The 15302-nt window shown below is 41.5% G+C and overlaps 1 protein-coding gene across 1 annotated transcript in view; it reads right to left on the bottom strand.

The window, feature by feature from the left end:
• The window catches only part of CNTNAP2 (contactin associated protein 2), a 2249322-nt gene that overhangs the window by 169775 nt on the left and 2064245 nt on the right, over positions 1–15302 (bottom strand). The gene's annotated exons all lie outside the window — the stretch shown is intronic.

Below are 15302 nucleotides of genomic sequence, written 5' to 3'. Positions count from 1 at the left end.
TTGGGAGAAGGAAGAGCAGCGTGCCGAATATGCCAGCAGCAGGAAAAACGTGTGGTCCTCCCCTTCGTCCTCCTCCACATCATCAGCATCTAACATTTCTTGGAGGCGAACTGCAGGTGGGATCCCACCGGAGGTACTTTACACATATTATTTTGTTTAATTGCACACAACTCTGTGGGCACATACTCTTATTTGCCCCATGTTACAGTTGAGGAAACTGAGGCACAGAGTTTAAGTTACAGTGTCTAGAGGACACATAGTTGCTGAGTGGCTAGCCCAGAGGTCTGTGGGCTTGCAGAGGCCAAGCTCCTCCATATGCTGACCTGTATCCTTTGCCATAGAAGAGCAAGGCTGGCACCATGCCCACAGGAAATGCCTGAGACAGCCTAGTTGTTATTCTAGATTCTTCTCTAAAAGTATTCTTGATCAGTTCAAGTCCAAAATTGCTTTTCCTCAAAAAGACTCATAAACATAAATACAAAACTACAATTAGTAAAAAATATACAAATGCGTATTCTGATTTTATTGGTTATAGTTTTTCAAAATCTATAAATCATTTTAATACTATTAAATATGGACTACTATATGTAATCTATAATATCCTTATAATGTCCTATTAAGATGTTACATTAGATTAAAAAAAAGGCAACAGCCTGGCATGGTGGCTCATGCCTGTAACCCCAGCACTTTGGGAAGCTGAGGTGGGCGGATTGCCTGAGCTCAGGAGTTTGAGACCAGCCTAGGCAACATGGTGAAACCCCATCTCTACAAAAAATACAAAAATTAGCTGGGTGTGGTAGCTCATGCCTGTGGTCCCAGCTAGTCGGGAGGCTGAGGCAGGAGGATTGCTTGAGCCCAGGAGGCGGAGGTTGCAGTGAGCTGAGATCATGCCACTGCACTCCAGCCTGGGGGACAGAGTGAGACCCTGTATCGAAAAAAAAACAAAAACAAAAACAAAAAAACACAAAACACACACACACACACACACACACAAACCCCAAAAAGGCAACATCAAAGAACCCTACCAAATCATAGTAATTAAAACATAAATGAAATCCAAAACATATTTTCCAATAAATAAATAAATATACACACTGGGCTCAGAACTTGTGAGACAAAATCACATACATAAGAAGCCATGTTTGCTTGTCTCTGTGTGCCAACATAATGTCACAGAGCCCGGACTCTGTGATGACATACAGCTCTCCAAAATGACAACACAAAATAGAACACCTGGCCCGCATCTCTCCTACCTAAGTCACTAAATTCCTTAAAAGACAAATGAACCTAGTCCTTACCTTCTCCTACACATAACATCTGGGGAGATCAGTGATGACACTTCTATAATCTAGAACCAGATATTCCCTTACACCCAAACCTTAATGTAGTTCTACTTTAATGTCTAAACAAGTTTCATACAGCTTTGCACATACTAAACCCCTACCACCTATATATACACAGTGGGCTAAAATACTGTACTGGTGCAGTCTCATAAACCTCTGGAAAAGATTACTGGTGGGTTATAGGCCTTAGTGTACAGTTCCCAGTAGGAGTTCTAAATAAAATCAACTTTAATTCTTTAAAAGTTTTTTTTTTTTTTTTTTTTGTCTTTAGTTGACATTACATTTCCTTTTATCCATTGATATGGTTTGGCTGTGTCTCCACCCAAATCTCATCTTGAATTCCCAAGTGTTGTGGGAGGGACCTGGTGGGAGGTAATTGAATCATGGGGGCAAGTCTTTCCCATGCTGTTCTTGTGATAGTGAAGAAGTCTCACGAGATCTGATGGGTTTAAAAAGAGGAATTCCCCTGCACAAGTGCTCTCTCTCTTGCCTGCCTCCAATCCACGTCAGAGGTGACTTGCTCCTCCTTGCCTTCCACCACAATTGTGAGACTTCCCCAGCCATGTGGAACTGTGACTTCTCCATTAAACCTCTTTCTTTTGTAAATTGCCCAGTCTCAGGTATGTCTTTATCAGCAGCGTGAAAACGGACTAATACATCGACTGTCTGATTTGCACAGCCTCTGTCCCCTCTGCTAGTAGGACAGGTTTTCAGAGATGGTCAGGATGTTGGATGTTACTGCCGCTGTGCATTTGTGGTGTTCCACTGTTGGCGTTAAGCACACAAGCCCTGGCAGAAGCTATGACGTTGGTAATCTAGATCCTAATGCCATTTCCCCAGGAGACCAGGAGTCAGACCGGTGGAGTGGGCTAATTTCTACTGTCTGTTCTCACCATGTAACCTCTGCCGGTGGCCCTGGGTGACAATATCAGGAAGAATGCTTGGATAGGGTGGCAGCCATTCGCTCATGTGTTTTATTCAGTCTCTGACTTCCACTTCTTTCTGGATGTCCTTTCTTCATCTCTTGAGTTGCCAGCCCAGACCTTCTCTTCTACCCATTAAGGGGGGTTGATTGGCCCTCTCTCTAACATTTTGATTATATTTCCTCAGCTCAAAGATATGAGAATAAAGGCAATTCTTTTGGCTCACCAAGGGACCACTGGGGAAAGGATGCAAATCAAATATATTTAATACTTCAGAAAGCAGGAAGAATTTGTGCACTTTCAAATAGGCCAAGCTCTTTGAGTGTGTACAGAATCCGTGATTCATAAATTGGATTCCTTCACGTATTCAGTCACTCAGTCAACACTTCTCGAACCTCTCCTGTGTGCCCAGGGCTCAGGGACAGAGCAGTGACATGTGCAAGCGTAAGAAAAATCCCTGGATTGTACCCTTTGAATGCAACGGCAAGCTTCCATTTATATAAGGAATACTAAGTCCTACCGCCATCACGATATCCACGATAGATGCACGTAACCCACGCTATAACTTAGGACTCTGGTTTTGGTCAGTGTTTGTAGAAAACCACACCCAAGCTAAATTTAACAAGATTTTCCCTTCCCTGCACTCACTGGTTACAGCTAATGACCACTAGAGGGCATTTTAACACTAGCTCCGAACTCGCTCCAGGACCCTGTCCATCAAAATCCTCGGACTCAATCCCAGGACTGACTTCTCCCTCCCTGAGTGGAAGGGCAGCGTGGAAGCCTTCAGAACCTCAGACTGCATGTTGAGATACATTTACTTTTCAGAGAGAAGATGAATTTAGGTGAGATAGGAACTTGCTTCAGTTACCTGTGCAAGAAACAAGCCGCTCTGCCTATTGTACTAAAAGTTCGCTCCAAGAGTTACGATCTTTGAGAGTGACTTTAGTGCACTGCAGATGGATATAACAATATAATGCATTGCAGATTGGACTTTAGTTTTCATGCCAGACAAAATAGAAATCCAGGAACCTTATCTTCTCTCTTGAGAGATGATTTATGTACTTAATGCACTTGGAGGAAAAAAAAAGTGAACTCCCAACCTTGGGCTTAAAGCTTTAGCCGTATCCTGGAGAAAGAAAGAGAGGACTGACATCTCAAACCCTAAACTGGATCAGAAATTGCATTGCAACTGCCTTCCCACTGAGCTGCAAGAAATGTAAAGCGAAGTAAACACATTTTTCTGCAGTGTAGGAATGGGGGTCCTGTCTAGCCCTGGAGTGCATAATTCATTTGCAGATGAAATTGCTTTAGAAAAGAAATGAAAAATGTGGAAGTGCTGACATATTCATTATGAGTCTTTTTCTGTTTCAGATCAGATGGGCTTGATGGCTTAAAACTTTTTAGATATATATATATTTTTTCTGTATAATTTTTATGAAGGGCAAATGTTGAATGTCTGTAGTAAAAAATAAATAAGCTAATGTGATCCTCTCCCCTCCACCATAGAAACCTTGAAGAAACAGCTCAAATGCCTTTGTAGGGCTGCTCTGATCCACTCTTTCCTCCTCAGGATTATTCATTCTCCCACTTTGCTGTGCTCCCACAGCACAAGCTTATACTTCAATGGACGCTTGGTTCATATCTGTATGACTGACGGTCTTTCTTCTACTGGACTGGGCTCATGGAGGCAACAGCCATGCTGCATGCTGGTAATATACTAGGTGCTGAGGATATGCTTAATGGGTTGAACTAGAAATCAATGGAAAGAAATCTTAGTCCCAAAGAGCCTGCTGGTACTGATCCTGACATCTGCTATCTTATTTTTTGCTTTTAAGAAAGAGAAGGGAATTGGGAATGAAGGAAGAAAACCACCGTTTTATTGGGTCATAGACTATGCTGGATATATTTTTTTTGTATTTTTGTTTAATATACACAAACTGCATTAGAAAAGGTGGACTTATTCGTATTTTAGAAATTAAGACAACAGAGATTTCATTAACTTGCTAGAGAACACAGAGCTATTAAGTAAGTGTGAGGGTTAATATTGAGTGTCAGCTTGATGGAATTGAAGGATGCAAAGTATTGTTCCTGGGTGTGTCTGTGAGGGTGTCGCCAGAGGGAATTACCATTGGAGTCAGTAGACTGGGAGAGGCAGACCCACCCTCACTCTGGGTGGGCACCATCTACTCAGCTGCCAGTGCAGCTAGGATAAAAGCAGGCAGGAGAATGTGGAACGAGTGGACTGGCTGCGTCTTGTGGCCTTCATCTTCATGCTTCCTGCCCTCAAACATCGGACTCCAAGTCCTTCAGCTTTGGGACTCTTGGACCTTTGACCACAGACTGGAGGCTGCACTGCATTGTTGGCTTCCCTTCTTTTGAGGTTTTGGGACTCGGATTGGTTTCCTTGGTCCTCAGCTTGCAGACGGTCTATTGTGGGATCTCACCTTGTGATCGTGCGAGTCAATATTCCTTAACAAACTCCCCTTTATATATACATCTATCCTATTAGTTCTGGCCTGCTAGAGAGCCCTCACGTAGTAAGGTAGCCTATCAATAAAGACTCTTTTTAATTTATGTCTTAGTAACAACCTCTGAATTCAACAGCTTGTAATCCATGGGGTCTCTGTTTACACTGAAATTGTCCTCAAGGGGAAATCTCATTATGTGCTATGTCCTTATCACCACCCCAAACTGCTAATATTCTCTTTCTCTGGATACCCTTTTTGTTATTTACGTGTTGATAAGGAGACTTGCCAAACTTGCTTCTCCTTCTAGAGAAGTAGGTGGAACAGGTTTCTATTATCGACAAAATGCATATTGAGTGGACACATCTTTTCTCCCCTCCCAGAATACAAATTCCTTAAGTTGTAAAAGATACATTTTATTCATCCCTGTATGAGTCACCCACTGCCCCACCAACTCATCATCATCTATCCAAATTTCTTTCATATCGTAGATACTCAGCACATATTTGTTCTCCTGAAAGTCATTTTGATTAAAGTTGAATGAATTTTAATTGGATTCCACATCAGTGAATGGCCTAATGGAACGGTTCTGGTGACCATCTGGTTTTATCCAAATCAGGTTTAAGAAATGATTGCTGTTTGGAACTTTCTCACCATGTGGTGGGTTTAGTGGTAGGCAGGGGTAAGAGAGATGTCAATTAGATATCATCATGTTAAATTCTTAGGGATCCCATGTGGCTTTAAGCAGAAGAAAAGTACATTGATAACAGAAGAGTCCTGGACATCTTGAGAACATTCTGTCTTCTTCAACAGGATCTTCACCACACACCTCCACCACAATCCTAGAAACCACGTCCTTGCTTACGGGCTGACCAGATGTCTCAGTGTGGAGGTGGCCTGAGTTTAACACTTCAAGCTGGTTTGAAGGTACTGGGAGGGAGAGGAATCTGAGGCTCTGGTAGTTGGGCATCTTGTTTCCTCTTTTCAGAAACAATTTGTCAAATACTGCTACTTTCTGAACCAAATAATGAAAACCTGCTCAAATACTTTCTCGGGGGCCAAGAAGACACAGCTCAACCCAAAACCAGAGATGACATTACAAAAGCAAATGAGGTCTTGAAGTTTTTGAAGTGTCTCTCAATCATGAACAGGCTTCTCTGGATACACAGAAATATCGAAGAAAAAATGAACTCTGACTCATATACAGACTAAATTAATGGGCAAGTTCCCAATATATGTAGCCCTCTGTCTTCTCTTCCCACAGATCTTCTATATCATTTAGACTCAAACCATTGTAATACTATCAGAAACTAATAAAATATTGGCCTATGCTCTCTATAGAATTATACATGTCAGTCTTTCGTTAAAGTGGAAAGTTAAGTACTAATACACTTGCTGAGAATCCCAATAGAGAGCCAGTGAATGGGTAAAAGTTCTTCTGGAAGGGAAGAAGCCAGAGAGTTCAAATGGCTCATCACTATTCTTGCAATTGCCTGCCTTCTGTCAAGCATGCTTGTATTGCACAACCCAGGCTGTGAGTTTATCATCCAGAGTAGATAAAAACTAAATTAGCCAAAGGGAAGGAGTTACAGTAAATGTAATTTCAAGAGGCAGTGCCCTAGGCTAGCTAGGTCAACTTTCTTTATTTGTTCTAACATCCCTAAAAAATGTAATGCGTCCAAACTATGTTATTTTCCTTAATAAAGGCTTGAACAACCTCTGATATTAAAATTTTGGGAGTGTTTACATCCATATGCTTTTTAGTGTTGTTCTTTATTGGCAGAAAGTTCAAGGGTAATAAAGGCACACATTTTTAAATAATTTATTTGAGCTTCAGTATCTAATTTCAGTCTGGGCTCCATGTTTCTACAGAAGAGAAGGATGCTAAAATGGACAGACAGAAGGTTATGCTCATGTTTACTTAAAGAATGAGATGGAATTTTTATGGGTGTATGATACTGTGTGCTGTAAAAACACTAGCCTCAACGTTGGACCTCTTTGATTATAAAAATTAGGGTTTTATGACCCCCTAGGAAATGCTATAAAGTCATTGCTTTTAGTAACTCCAAAGAAAACACGAATCCTCAAAAGACTTACTTTTGTGTAAACATTAAAAAAAATTTTCGAAAGTTTATAAGGCAAATGAACAGGAGTGAGCTGGCTTCTCTTGCCTGCTTGCAAAGACAACAAAGAGCAACCTAAGTGGGGAAATGGAGTCTGGTTAGCTGGGTTCTAGAGAACCCATGTCTCTTGTGAGCACTGGGACCTTATTCATCATTGGGAATTCTTTTTTTTTTGAGACGGAGTTTTGCTCTGTCGCCAGGCTGGAGTGCAGTGGTGTGATCTCAGCTCATGCAACCTCTGCCTCCCGGGTTCAAGCGATTCTCCTTCCTCAGTCACCTGAGTAGCTGGGATTACAGGTGTGCGCCACCATGTCCAGCTAATTTTTGTGTTTTTAGTAGAGATGGGGTTTCACCATGTTGGTCAGGATGGTCTTGATCTCTTGACCTCGTGATCTACCCACCTCGGCCTCCCGAAGTGCTGGGATTACAGGCGTGAGCCACCGCACCCGGCCTGGGACTTCTTAATCTCTGTTTTCTTATGTGTATAATGGGACTAATAGCACCAGCTATTTCCAGTTCATAAGGCTGAGAGTGGCAATGTGGGCAAGAATTTTGATATGTAAGAAAGGGCTTTGAGCACTACCTAACGTGATCATTAAGGCCCTCTCAAGTCTAGAGAGATTTTCTCAGGGCTTGAGGAGGTTATGTGAAAGTCCTTACAATTGTACACTTTTCCACATACAGAAAGTGGTGAACTAGAGCTTCCCCTGGCCACCAATGTTTCACGTCAATTAACATTTGGTGCTGCCCTAGGAGTCCATAATTGAATTACTCTCATTTTGCTGCTGATAAAATTCTTCCAACAATTTTTGACACCACTCTGCATGTGCCTCAGACTACTGACTTCACAGCATCCAATATTCATAAATGACTTCAGCCCATTTGATGTTACATATTTCAGAGTGAGAATTTCTCCAGGTAAGACTTTTTACTGAGTCTTCTCCAGTGGTCTTTTATATTCATGAGATAGAAAGAGGATGAAACCTATGAAATAGTCACTCTGCTGGCATCTTTGTTTAACATCATGTTCTCTTTTGGAACACACATCCTCCCTCTCCTTCTCCCTCTTCCATAATAAATATTCTTCCATGTCCTCTGTTGCCCCCCATTCACCAGTTAACATCTTACCCTTCCTTCAAAGCCTTATAGTTATAGCATAGAACCACAATATCTTTTGCTCTATTATTTTTGGACATTAGTACAAACACCTTTTTTGTCAACCTATTTATATATTGATTATGATTTCCAGCAAGAAATCATTTTACTGTTATGTGGAAAAGAAAGTTATTTGTATTAAGCCTCTGAGTTTTTGTTATAGCAGCGAATACAACCCTAATGAATACATAAATTGGTATCTTAAGGCAGGGTGCTGCTATAACAGAAACCTAAAATATGTAGCATTGGCTTCATGGTAAGGTGGCAGGTGGTGCAGGAATGGATATTAGGGACTTGAAAGACAGAGGAAGAATGGTATGTGATGTGGTTTGGATATGTATCCCTGCTCAAATCTCATGTTGAATTGTAATTCCCAGTGTCCAAAATGGGGCCTGGTGGGAGGTGATGGGATCATGGAAGCAGAGTTCTCATGAACGGTTTAGCACCACCCCCTTGGTGCTATTCTTGTGATAATAAGTGAGCTCTCATGAGATCTGCTTGTTTGAAAGTTTGAAACTTCCCTCTCTTTGGGTCCTGCTTCTGCCATGTAAGACAAGCCTACTTTCCCTTTGCTGTCCACCATCTAAGCTTCCTGAGGCCTCCCCAGAAGCAGAAGCTGCTATGCATCTTGTACAGACAGCAGAACTTTGAGCCAATTAAACCTTTTTTCTTTATAAATTACCCAGTCTCAGGTATTTCTTTATAGCAGTGCAAGACAGACTAATATAGTATGCAATAAAATATTTTGTGAAACTGTCACGTCACATAACCTGGAAGGCAGACTAAGTGCCTAAGTTACTTTAAGGAAAGTGCTTCCAAAGAGACAGAATGGTCATGTGTATCGGTTGCTTTTTGCTCCTCATGTCAAGGAGCAGATGAGTTCAGGAAAGAATTGACCAGTTTCCAATTATCAATGAAAGGAATAGAGAAAAGTCTAGATATTTAGAGCTTTACACTAGAGAGTAAGAAATAACACTGCAAACAGCTTTGACCACCAATAGGGCAGTAAGATTTCTGTTTAGCAACCTGACTTAGCCTCATGGGTAACATTTAAATTAAGAGTCTTTACTTCCCACCCAAGCCTTTTGTGTCCACTGGCCGCAAAGTAGCTGCCATTACCTTGAGAGAGAGAGAGGCATGGGTGCCTGGAGGCAAATGATTGAGTAGGTCTAAGATTGATGTCTAGGGAAGAGCTTAGGGTGTATTTACCAGCACATGAAACTTACCAGAAGCAAACTGATCAGAAGCCACCTTGGGTTTTGAAGGAATTGTATTGGAAAAGAAAGCACAGATCTAGTCCATAAAAGGCTTATGAGTGTAAAAAACCCTTATTGTAATTTGAACCTGCAGGAAATGGGCCTTGAAGCTGCACAGCTGTAGCTGGGTGCGGTGGCTCACGCCTGTAATCCCAGAACTTTGGGAGGCTGAGACCGGTGGATCACGAGGTCAGGAGATCGAGACCATCCTGGCTAACACAGTGAAACCCCGTCTCTACTAAAAATACAAAAAATTAGCTGGGCATGGTGGCACGTGCCTGTACTCCCAGCTACTCAGGAGACTAAGGCAGGAGAATCGCTTGAACCTGGGAGGCGGAGGATGCAATGAGCTGAGATCGCGCCACTGCACGCCAACCTGGTAACAGAGCAAGATTCCGTCTCAAACAAACAAACAAAAAACTGCACAGCTGTAAGGAACACATTATCCATGGCACATAATTCAGAGAAGGCCATGGCTGATCACACACAAGGAAGAGCCTCCCAGAGGATGAACCCCGGGAGGGCTTTGAGAATAATGGACAATAATTTGGCCTAATCCAGGGTTGGGGAAGCAGGGAAGTTGGTGGCAGTGGCAGGTCCTCAGAGTACCTGTCCAGCATGATTTCATCACTGCTGGAGACCACAGAACTTTCTTTTTCTGAAAATATATCTGATAAAAGACAGACTTTTATTGGGTTAAGACATGGAGATTTGAGGGCTAATTTGTATAGCAACTGGTATCATCCTAATATTTGTATCCTTTCTTCTACTTCTAGCACTTAGCACACTACATGTTGCTAATGTTTTTGACACTTCTCTGACAGTTCTTAAGGTTTATATACAGGACCTAGTTCAATTAACAATTGATGCAATTGTTTTTATACAATTTGGTTGAAAATCGGATTAGTAGTAGGTAAGAAATTACCATGCTTATGTTATTTTAAGGAACAGAATTCAGTGAGATTTTTGAACATTTGTTTTGAACATTCCCAGTGAAAATAATGAAAGTCATCGTCTTTTTGGTATAAGATCCTGGGGATCTAATCATCATTTGTTCCTGAGGACCTATAATTATTTTCTAAGAAAGGCCTTATTTTTCTTGCAGAAAATCTGTTAGCTTCTTCTTGGCAAAGATAGGATGGCCCTCTAGTTAGATGAAAGCCAAAATGATACATCCTTCCCATCTGTTCATTTGATTTTTGGAGAATATGGATTCTGAGTATCTGTGCCAGAGAATATATCCCTGAACTCTCTATTGTCTAACTCACATCTAAACCCCAAAAGGTGTGATTGTCATGGATAATTATTCAAAGAACATGTAGTTTATTCATTATCATTTTCCAGCTAGTTTTATCCTTGGATCAGGTCAAAATATCAGAAAGCTGCATCATCTCGGCCTTTGGCCTCTTCATCTGTCCATCATCCTGCTCTACCTCACTCTCTACAGACTTGTTTGGGCTGAATTCCATTTTGAAGTTATGCTTTGCTTTCCCAAGGAGCTTCAGCATGTGACAGCCATGTAACAAATACATTTGCAGAAATGCTGTTGAAGGCATTGACTCTGACTTTTCTTGGGACCCACTATGTGACCAGGAGGACAAAGGGCTCTCAATTATTGCTGTGTTTTAAAAAAATCTGAAGAAATAGGGCAAAATGTCAAAATCTGTAATGTTTCAATGGTGGGTACATAGCAAATGGTTTATTATTCTCTGTGTTTTTGCATATTTTGAACTATCTTATGATAATAACATCCCTTAATTTCTTACCAGCCAGAGGTATCCACTTCGAAGATTTTGTGAACATCTTTCCAGACATCTGTCTATTAAGTAAGGGTTAAGAGCCTGTGTACACTTTGAAGTATGACAGATCTGGGTTCGACTATGCTGTGGCCATTTACCGCTTTCTAACTTTGGGCAGGTTGCATCTTACTTTTTGAACTTTAATTTCCACATCTGTAAGATGGTATATTAGTCCATTCTTGCACTGCTATAAAGAACTACCTGAGACTGGGTAATTTATAAAGAAAAGAGATTGAATTGACTCACAGTTCCACAGGCTATACAGGAAGTGTGGCTGAGGAGACCTCAGGAAACTTACAATCATAGTAGAAGACAAAGGGGAAGCAGGAATGTCTTACACAGCCTGAGGAGGAAGAGGGTAAAGCAAGAGGTGCTACACACTTTTAAACAACCAGATCTCATGAGAACTCACTGACTATCCTAAGAATATCAAGGAGGAAATCCACCCCCATGATCAAATCACCTCCCACCAGGCTCCTCCTTCAACACTGGGGATTATAATTTGACATGAGATTTGGACAGGGACATATTCCAAAACACATCAGATGGGAATAATGATGGCACATACTTCATAAAGTTTTTGTGATGACTAAATGAGAAAATGTGTACAAAGTGCTTAGCACATTGCCTTAGGCACAGTAAGCACCAATATATGTGAGCTGTTATCGTGTATGTGGTATCGTGTAAGTGGAATATGCTATGGGCATTTTCTATGTCAGTAAATATAATCCATGGAATTAAATAAAATAAAAGTGATATAATAAGAAAAGTTTAAATTCTCAAGAGGAACTGGGTTAGTTTATCCTTATGGGTTGCATACTTCTGGCTGCCGAGAAGTTCACTCAAATGTATCCAAGTGGTAAGACCTTGTGACCTGAATAATCATGTTCTATTTTCTCTGATCTTGGGGACTTACTTTTTGTGACTTCCATTAACTTTCTATTTCACTTAATATTCTCCCTGTAAACCCCTTAGATCCCTTGTTCAATGTGGTTGGGAAGAAAGAAAGGAAAAAATAGGAAGGAAAAGAAACATGGATGGCAAGACAGAAGGAAGCAAAGGAAGAAGGAGGCAAAGGAAGAAGAAAGGGTTATTTGCACAAGACTTTGGAATTGTTGATTAGAATGTTTAACTTTTGGATTCATGCTAATTAACATAATTTTTCACTGCATGCCAGACTTTTTCAGGTGCTCTCTGGCTGCACCTTGTTTGTTTATATTTTGACTGGCATTAAGCCTTAAGCTATTCTCCCTGATGCAACTGTGAGTTTTCACAAATGATGCCACTTGAGGTATGCCATGGGTTCTGGTTCATGCTGGTGTCTGATAACTACTATGGTCAGTTCCTTATTATCTATGTGGAGATCGGGCACTTTGTCTTTTGGCAGCAAATGTTTCATCCAAGGTCAGTTTCCTTCAAGTGCTCAGTGCTGTCTCAGAGGGTGTGTGCTGAGGGAATGCAGATTAATTTAATGTTAGCTTTAGCCAAACCCAGCTACGAAAGTAAACCTGCTTTTAAAGACACCATAGACACTGATGAAGATCATCTAAATTATATGATGTTTGAGCATGTGTAAATGCATCAACATTCACCCTAATTCCAAAGGCATCATTCCATAGCACTGTGATTCATCATTCATCTTTGCATTAGTCTTATTTTTGTTCTTTGACTATAAGTAAATGTAAATTTGAAATTATTGAAATACCTTTGTTATCATATGTTGTTATAACTGGGGGCTACCAGAATAGGTTGAGAATATATGGCTGTTTCATATTTCTGTTTGATTATAAAAATGCAGCATGTGCTTATAATAGAAAATGAGGAAATAGAAAACTCTAGAGGAAATCAAACCACTTATAATCCCTTCACACATAAATGATCACTGTTAACATTTTATTATATCTCTTTCCACACACAGTTGAGGCTGTAGAAGTTCTCAAGATGGATTTGTAGATTGTTTTAAGAAAAAATTGCAGTGCTTTTTGGTGTTGCAAAGCACTTTCCAAATTACTTCCACGCTCTGCAAGGCCTCCCTGCATGAAAGAAAGTGGGGCATGGGAGTGAGGAGCCCTGGGATCTGCTTTTCCATAAGGAGGAACTACATCTTGTCTTCCTCTACTACCTCTAGCTTTACTTTCCTTTTGCCCTTAGGGGTGGGCAGGGCCCAGGGTAGATGGGACAGGCTGGGCTGAGAGACTGGAGCTCCCCTGGCCGCGACATCTTTCCTACTTGCCCTCACATGGGTTGGGGCATTCAGAAATCTTAGTGCAGCCCGTTACATTACATGACAGAGAAGGAGGGAGAGCTGGATCTCCCAACACCTCCAGGTGCAGAACCTAGGGCGGAATCGAGGAAGCACTTCCCAGGGTCTTCTCCTCTCCTACCTCGGAATTGTGCATCCAAAGTTTTCACTCCCGTCATCCTGTCTCCTTCCCTTTTCTGGAACTGCGTTCTGTTCTCTTGAGGGAGTTTCCCAAGTTCCCCACGCTAATCAAGAGATGTAATTAGGGACTATGGGTCTTTGTTCCCACTTCTACCCAACCAGGTGAGCACATGACTCAAGCCAGGCCTATCAGAGATTCCCTGGGATTTCAACATGAGCGTCAAGAAACTAGGACCCTTTCTTCTAGTAGCAAAATCGGGAAGACATGAGCCCAGTACTCCTGTGACTATGTCCCAGGATATGTGAAAAATGGAGCTTGCAGTAAGACGTAACGAATCCAGTCTTCAGAGAGAGGCAGAGATGAGAATGAAAAAGAGGGAGGGAAGGAAGGAAGGGACAGAGAAACCCAGTGGTATTCTAGTCCACAGTTTTAATTCTCCAGGCTCCCTAGATTCTCTTCCCAAAGTTTGGTTTTATCTTTTTCAAATTCTATAATTCTATGACCTATCCTAGGAATTTTCCCCCAACAAATTACTTCTGAATTGTTTTCTGTCATTTGCAACCAAAATAGTCTTCAGCAATAGAACCAGACCCTCCCCAAAACCATTGATCCCCTGGATTCTTTGCAGGTCTCTGGCTGCTCTACTGTCTTTATATCTGGTTTTTGGTGCCTCCAAAGTCCCAAGTCTTAAAAAGTCATCCACTCCTCTCCCCTTCCTCAAGTCCTTCTCTAATTCACTGTGGCAGAGAGTGAGGGTTAACTCTATACGATTCTATGGCTGTGGTGGGTCTCCACTGTTATACTGTTTGAAAAGCCCATTGTTTAGGTCTTTTTAAGTTTTAATATTATTTTACAACGGTACAATGGCAAGATATGTCACTTTCTTTAAAAGAGGTGACAAATTGGGTGACTTAAAATGGAAAAAGTCTCTAATCAAAAGCCGAGGGAGACAATGTTGATGAAATTGTATAAAATGATCTGTCTCCTGGACTTGCTGGCTTTGCTGACTAAAACTTGGTTAAAGATGGGCTTGGTTTACTCCATAAAGAATTGGCTGCCCCTAATGTGTGCCAGGCACTGTGCTGGGCTCTGGAACTCTGTCGATCATGATGAGAGAACTTTTTTATGGCACCTTTGGTTGATGGTGCAGTAAGCTGAAACAGCGTGCGTCAGTTTCCTAGGAAAGACCTTTCCTTAAAATGCCCTCTAGCATATACTGCTAAAGGCCACGCACAAACTCCATATCAAGTTATGAATCTGACATCCCCCAGTGCTCAAAAGAGACAGGGCTTTTGCCTTTTCTTTGCAACCTGAACTTCCCACAGCATCCAGCCGAATCAGAATGAGGTCTGAGAGGCTGCTGAACCCCTGCCAAATGACACTCCACTTTACTGACAAAACAGCGTCCTCCTGCTGTTCTTTGTCCTGACAGGCATCTATTTTGAACTCCTTCTAGAGAATGCAGTGACAGTTCCCATTCTTGATCTCTTGGCCTAGCTCCCAGGGAGACCTCCTCACATTATGTTTTATTCATGGTGTTGCCCAAGCTGGTTTCTTCACTGTAAAAATCTGTGGTGGGGGCAGGGGTCATCAATGAACCTGAAATAAAATTTGAGTGTCATAATAAAACCATTGCTTTGTGTGCTGAAAGCCTACAACCAGAGTCTGAGATTCTGGGGAAGGACTGTGTTTTGAGGATTTTTAAGGCAAAGGCTCTGCAGAGAGAGAGGGGGAAAAAATACAGCTCTTCGTATTGTGTTGGAGTAGTGAAAGAAGTAGGTCAGAGAAACCAAAATAACCTTTGCTGGGAAACACGGTAAGTTTCAGATGTCTGAGAGCTTGGCGAAGAAA

Source organism: Macaca mulatta, chromosome 3 (genome assembly GCF_049350105.2).
Source record: "Macaca mulatta isolate MMU2019108-1 chromosome 3, T2T-MMU8v2.0, whole genome shotgun sequence".
Classification (NCBI taxonomy): domain Eukaryota; kingdom Metazoa; phylum Chordata; class Mammalia; order Primates; family Cercopithecidae; genus Macaca; species Macaca mulatta.
Note: the sequence above shows the minus strand (reverse complement) of the source record. Positions and strands in the feature narration are given on the sequence as shown.